Source organism: Pimephales promelas, chromosome 2 (assembly GCF_988280905.1).
Source record: "Pimephales promelas chromosome 2, fPimPro1.hap1.1, whole genome shotgun sequence".
Lineage (NCBI taxonomy): Eukaryota > Metazoa > Chordata > Actinopteri > Cypriniformes > Leuciscidae > Pimephales > Pimephales promelas.
The window spans coordinates 35,945,593-35,952,895 of NC_142770.1; the positions used below are offsets into that span (position 1 = coordinate 35,945,593).

The 7,303-nt window shown below is 40.1% G+C and overlaps 1 pseudogene; it reads left to right on the plus strand.

Moving 5' to 3' along the window:
- Positions 1 to 5,622: 5,622 nt before the first annotated feature.
- LOC148997278 (uncharacterized) lies at positions 5,623 to 7,073 on the plus strand (annotated as a pseudogene).
- Positions 7,074 to 7,303: the final 230 nt, after the last annotated feature.

The window sequence follows — 7,303 nt, forward strand, 5'->3', positions numbered from 1 at the left end:
TATCCTCCAAATGAAATTAATCTGAAGTTAAACCTGCCTCCTGGTAGGTTTAATTTAAGCCTCAATTTAGTCCTGAAGTTGCTCTAGTCTTCCTCCAGGAAATTAGCCTATGAAATTCTGGACTAGACTAAGTCTTAGACTTTTTAAAACCATGACAGAGAAAGCACATTTCTGTTAATCTGATATAAATGGCCATTTTAGTCCAGGACTAGGCTTAATCTTGGTCCGGGAAACCGCCCCTATATCTCATATGTGTTGGGAAAAGGGAGAAGAGACTATGGCAAAAGGCGGATTCGAACTCGGGTCGAATGCATCAACAACGCACGCGCTTCGCGCTCTACGATCTACGCCACTTTAGCTGTGACGAAACCGGCGTCTTTTTTCTTAAAAGGCAGGGACTTAACACATACGCTCCGTTTTATCAAACCGGCCCTTGCGGGCTCTAAACACTACCGGCCCACCGGGGAAATTCCCGACTCTCCCGAGTGCCTTAGATGTCGTGGGCCCCCGGGCAAGTGCCCAGTTGCCCTGTGGTTAATCCGGCCCGTCCCCAGAGTGCCCCCATTAATTAATTAATCAATGTAATTTAATGTCAGACTAATATAACAAAAGGTATGAATATACATTACATTTTACAAAATTAAGAAAATATTTAAACTTTGTATTTATGCTCGCGTGTTAAGCCCGCGAATCTGGCCGAGGGTATATAAACCGCTGTCTCAGTGCCTAATCCTTATCGCGCATGCTCTCTCTTCTGGATCACTACATATATGTGAGTAACGTTATTTCTAAAGTTAATGTAACCAAATGATTTAAATTACATTTACAACTGAAAATATCAAATATAACACTACGAATATAACAATTTACAATATAATCAGACAGAGGATATATTATTACAGACTATATGTGAGCCTGCGGGCTGGCCTGTGAGGGAATGTGAGCCTGATTGATTTTCTTAGCTATTTTTACCACTAAAAATAAGTTCTCGCATAAAAGTGAATATCAAGGAACATTTGGAAAAGTTAATTGACTGTATTTTACTAGTAAATGTACAGGTCCACATCTTGCAAGCGTCTTTCCGTCTTTTCCTATACAATCTGCAGTTAAATGCCGTTAAATACCGTTGGATCTATGACGTCATTTGCGCTTATGCAGCTGATTGAGAGGCGCGCTCTTTTGATTAGAGAGTCATGTTTGCCACGTTAACTTCACTTTAGAGGAACAGTAGGCCTATTATAAATAGTAGTATTAGAAGTAGTTGTAGTAGGCTAGTAGAGTTTCCAAAATCAAATTAAATCAAGCTGGTTGCCGCTGGCTGCTATCAGTGGCGCGGATACGGTGTTCTCAATTGTGACCAGGGGCCTCATTTATAAACGTTGTGTACGCACAAAAGAAGGCGTACGCCGCTCTCTACGCAATAGTTGGTATTTATAAAAAACAAACTTGACGGTAAAATGTGCGGTCCTTCACGCAAGCTCTGACCCAGGCGTACGCACAAAAACGGGTGAAATGAGAAATGGCGACGTCGGCAGTTGGAAAAAACACGTGAAAGTGTGTGAAACTGTAGACGGTTGTGTAAAATAAATTGCAATACTGCCTCTCATAAATAACACAAAGACTTCACAAAGCAAGTCTTAACAGCTTACAATTACACGAACACCCATTTGATCGATATGTAACAGAAATGCAAATTAACACATTTCCAAAAAGAAAGTGAAATATTTTCTGCTATAGGCTAATATTGGTATGCAATTCATTCTCATAAATAAGATGGTAAACAGAAAGAAATAATGTACAAACTGATATTCTCGCCAATATGTTCGTCTAACGGAGCAGATAGCCTATAGCAATTAGATAGTCGGTCAGATAGATAATTAGGGAGATATATAGATAGATCGATAAATATTATTTGTCCACTGGAGAAAGTTGTTTTCATAGTAAAAATGTCTTTTTACTTTATTCCTTTATTACTTTAATCATGGTATTCATGCATATGCCTTTAGTTTGTTTTATTTTTGATAAAATAACATAGGCCTATGACGTGTCTCAACCATTCAGAAAGCTGCAAGAAATTACATTTGTGCTGAACTATTTCCCATTTCCAAGTAGATTATAAGCGACATCCGTAGCTTGTCAGATGCAGAATTAAATGTAAGTAAAATGCCCCATCACAATGCCTATAATGACGCACAATGGCTGATCTTGAGCTCTTAGAAGATGTGGCGATTAAATGGAAGGATTCGAAGCATCATCTTCACAACAAAAGGTGTGGAAAAAAATATTATTTATTCAAGAATTCCCTCATAAATGCAGTTTATTTCAGTTAGGACGGTCTTGATTTCGCCCAACTCCTTGGCCACCTCTTGAATTAATGACTAGACGCTTTTTTGCCTCGACTTTGATGTCCGACCATTTCTTTTTTATTTCGGCCACAGTCCGGTTGCGAGGCTACAGCATTTACGGCGTCTGCAACCTTTTGCCACTCAAGTGCCTTTTTGGCATTAATAATGCCCACACTGTGCCCTCCAAACAACATTTCTCTCCTCTTTTTCACCTCACCAACGATAACTTCTACTTCACATTGAGTGAAGTTACTTTTTTTTTTATTTCCTCTCTGTGTTTAACATGATTTCGCAATTCATGAATATTAACTTTTGGGCGTTTCAAGGACTATTTATGGGCAACTATGGGCGTGACATGAAGCCGTAAAAGCTGCGCTACATTTAGAACTGATTGTGATTTATTAAGGGAAAAATGCGTAGGATGTGCGTGCGCACGGTTTTATAAATCCGAATATTTCTGTGCGTATGCACGTCCTATGTTTCATCCGTATGCCACTTCTGACGCAAATCCTATGCAAAGTTTTATAAATGAGGCCCCAGGTTGTGATTCGCTCAGTCTTCACACAGACACGCGCTCCAATGCCGTTGCATACACAAACACCTGTCCTGCCCACTTTTTAAAACAAAGTTAAAGGACAACTCCGGCGCAAAATGAACCTTTGGTCTAATTGCACATTGTTACCTATTCAACCGTTATCTGAGATTTTTTTTCATTATAGTTTTATCTATAAAAACAGTTTAGCCTATAATGCTAGTATAACGCTAGTCTATAGGGCATAGAGTAATGACAAATAAAAATCGCTTTTTATTACCACTAACAAGGCTCAAAATAGCCCCACAGTAACACGGTAGCACAATAAGGATCCCTACATGCAAAACGAAGCATTGAGAACTTTGTCAGTGTCCATACCGTTTAATAAGAAGATATTTTATACACACAGTCAACTTCACGAATACAGGAAGAAGCCATCTTTGAAAAATAGTCCCTATCATTCGATCTACGAACGCTGATCCAAGTGCGCTGAACTGTGCAGAATCTCATATGGTCCATTGTTTCCGGAAGAAACACAAACACGAACCATTTTCTTCTCTTCAATATGTACATGTTGCCTACTGTTCGCGCTCACCTTATCACTTTATTCACATCTCACCAGCGCACTTGGATCGGCGTTTGTAGATCGACTGGTAGAGACTATTTTTCAAAGATGGCTTCTTCCTGTATTCGCGAAGTTGACTGTGTGTATAAAATATCTTCTTATTAAACTGTATGGACACTGACAAAGTTCTCAATGCTTCGGTTTGAATGTAGGGATCCTTATTATGCTGCCGTGTTAGTGTGGGGCTATTTTGAGCCTTGTTAGTGGTAATAACAAGCGATTTTTATTTGTCATTACTCTATGCCCAATATACTAGTGTTATACTAGCGTTATAGGCTAAACTGTTTTTATAGATAAAACTATTTACATTCGACAATTATGAAAAAAAATCTCAGATAACGGTTGACTAGGTAACAATGTGTAATTAGACCAAAGGTTCATTTTGCGCCGGAGTTGTCCTTTAAGCCACTGTAGTACAAAAAAATAAATAACATTTAAAAAAAATCTTATAATAGTAAAAGAACTCATATAGCTTATTTGTTCTTATCTTCCGATGTTATCATACAATTTATACATTTGAGCCTTTTTATGATTTATAAAATAAATAATTGTTCTCTTCTCTCTTTTTCAGCTTCTTCGATTACCATCTGCTTGTTGTAAGTCATACAAGTCATCCTATCTCAGATTTGCCATGTTCATTACGTTCTGATTAGTCTGTAACAGGGCAAATGCTGCTGGGCCCCGGTCACAGAACCAAGGGTTGGGCCCCTCACAACAACTCAATATATATCTTTGTGGCCCCCCCATCCCCCTTCACCGAGGGCCCCAGTTACCAGTTACACCCATGGTTACACCCCACACGCACTCCCAACACCACACACCCCACACGTGGGATTTGGATATTTTTGTGTTTGAGAAAAATTGGGGAATAAATGGGTTAATGAAACATTTTAACTCATAGACGCCCAACACTGAAACCCATCGTAGTGTAATGCAAGACCAGCCTCACCCAAGGACATAATTCCTGGCGGCACAACCAGGTGCTAAAGTGTCTTGCAGCAGTGCTGAAAACTCGATGGACAAGAGTGAATGCCCTTCCTCTACCGTCATTACGGTGGCAGCCGACACCAGGGCCGTGCACAGACCTTTTGAGGGGCATGTGTTGAAACTGAAAAAGGGCACCCCTCCATTTTTTTTAAATATTAATATTATTAAGTAGGCCTAAGCCTACATAAAAAGAAGAAATGGTCACATCTTCATGACAAATTCAATAACTTATTCACTATTAATAATAACCATAATATAGATAATATAGCCTACAGGGTTTTATAAAGGGCTACCCTTACGAAAAGGTACAAAATTCTGACATCATGATCAATATACCTGCCTACAACTGTTGCTGCCTGCCAGCGTTTAAGTCATGCGCATAATCTCGCGCGTGCACAACTGCGCAAAGTCACGGTGTTGGTTTAAGTTTGAGAAAACAGTCGCAGGGGTACTTAACCTTCTGGGGTTAAGGGTAGCAGTCTGAATAAATAATAAACATAGCAGTTTTAACTCTTCTCCACTTTATTATACCACATATCAGAATACTAACTCCAAAAACCCGCTATGGCCGCGACACTCCAGTACCAAGTGCGCATGACCCATTCGTCTCTACGGCAAGCTCCGAGGGGAAAAATACATAAAACGAGCGCCAGTACAACAGGTATTATAGTAACAGACTTTGTTGGATTCTGTCATGTATAATCCAACAAAGTATGTTACAATAATAATAATAAAGACAGTTGAGAAATAATAATATTTTTACAGTTTTCAACAATAATTATCATTTGTTGAACCCTTGCTCTTATATTGTTTCTGATTTCTCAGTTTTGTCATGCTTTTACCAAATAATTTATTTTACATTTTATGAGACATAATTTGATATTTTGTCATATTTGCAGCATCAAAAATAGTTCCAAACAACATTCATCTCACAGCCAACTCGTTTCATTAGGCTACTTAATGAATCAGCCATTTGAACAAATCTTTTAAATTAATGCCTCAATTACTCAATCATTAAGATGTTCAATTGCCGCCACCTATTGGCGGTTTAGTTCCATGTTTGTAATTGTTCCCTCTTTTTTTTTTTTTTTTCAAAAAATATTTAAAACAATATCATAACATTGAAGCTGAAGATGACAGTGAAGAAGAGTTTGTGGATGACATGTCCTATGGGGATGATGATGAGTTTGATGCTGTGGATGATGGCAGGGATCGAGAAAGATACAGTTTTGAAGGTCCAAACACAGAAGACGAAGTGATGGAAGAGGCCTAGATGACAACAGATTGGACCTATGTAGAGACTTGGCAGATTGGGCAGTGGTCAATAGTCAATCACACAAATCACTCAATGACTTGCTCCAAGTTCTACGTAATCATGGACACAGTGACCTGCCCAAGGACTCACGGACACTGCTCTGTACTCCAAAAGAAGTGGAATGCCAGGCAAGATGTAACGGCGAATACATCCATTATGGTTTGGAAACTGGTATACGCCGCACACTTCTTCAGTGCCCAGCTTCACCAGATCGCATTGCTGTCACCATTAATGTGGATGGTGTTCCAATATTCAGATCTAGTGCTGCTCAATTCTGGGCCATGCTGGCAAAAGTTGAGGGTTTTGAGCCTTTTATCATCTGCCTGTTTAGTGGAATGACAAAACCTGAACCATTGGAAGACTATGTCCAAGACCTGGTAGAAGAAATCAAGAGGCTCAGGGAAATTGGAATCCAACACAAGGGGAATGTCATACAGGTTGACATAAAAGCCTTTATCTGTGAGGCTCCAGCAAGAGCTTTCTTGAAAAATATAATCTACCACACTGGATACCACAGCTGTGAGAGGTGTGAAGAGGAGGGTGAATGGTTGGGCAAAATAGTGTTCAACAGCAAGGATACATCCCCTAGCAGAACAGATGAAAAGTTCAGCCAGATGGCCTACAGAGCCAAACACCAGAATGGGGAGACACCACTGATCAGAGCAGGCATCCCATGTGTCAGCTCTTTTGTTCTTGATTACATGCACCTTGTTTGCCTTGGGGTTGTAAGGCGCATCCTGTACTACCTCGTAAACTCTCTCCGAGACAGAGAGCTGAACTCTCCAGTGAGCTCATTAAACTGAGGAACTCAATGCCCAGTGAGATGGCAAGGAAGCCCAGATCCCTTCAGGAGTTGGATAGATGGAAAGCCACTGAGTTCCGACAGTTCCTGCTGTACACTGGACCAGTGATACTCCATGGAGTTGTGGACCCGGATTTATACCACCACTTCCTTTGCTTGACAATTGGAATGTCGATCCTTCTTTCTGCAGATCGCGAGCGGAGAAACCACTTTCTACCATATGCAGCAGACCTCCTTAATCATTTTGTCATCAACAGCGCTGAGGTCTATGGAGATAAATTCACTGTCTACAATGTGCATCACATAAAACACCTCCATGAAGATGTTGCACATTTTGATTGTTCCTTAAATGAGATATCTGCTTTCCCTTTTGAGAACCATCTGAAAACCATCAAGAAGCTTGTCAAGACCAGCCATAACCCTTTGGTGCAAGTGGCAAAGCGAATGGCAGAGAAGGAGCATGCACAAAAAAAATTACGAAACAGAAGCAAATTCGCCTGCAGCCAGTGTCAGGAAAGCAAAGGGACAGCTGCTTTTTGCTCCAAGATGGCAGCGTAGCTTTTGTAACTGAAAAAAAAAAAACAGATGAACAAATTGGTTTGCAGTGTCATCCCAAAACACCAAACCTCCAACCTATTTGAAAAGCCTTGCCAGTCTAAACTACTGGACATTGCTTTTGTTGGCAGTACCTGCAGCA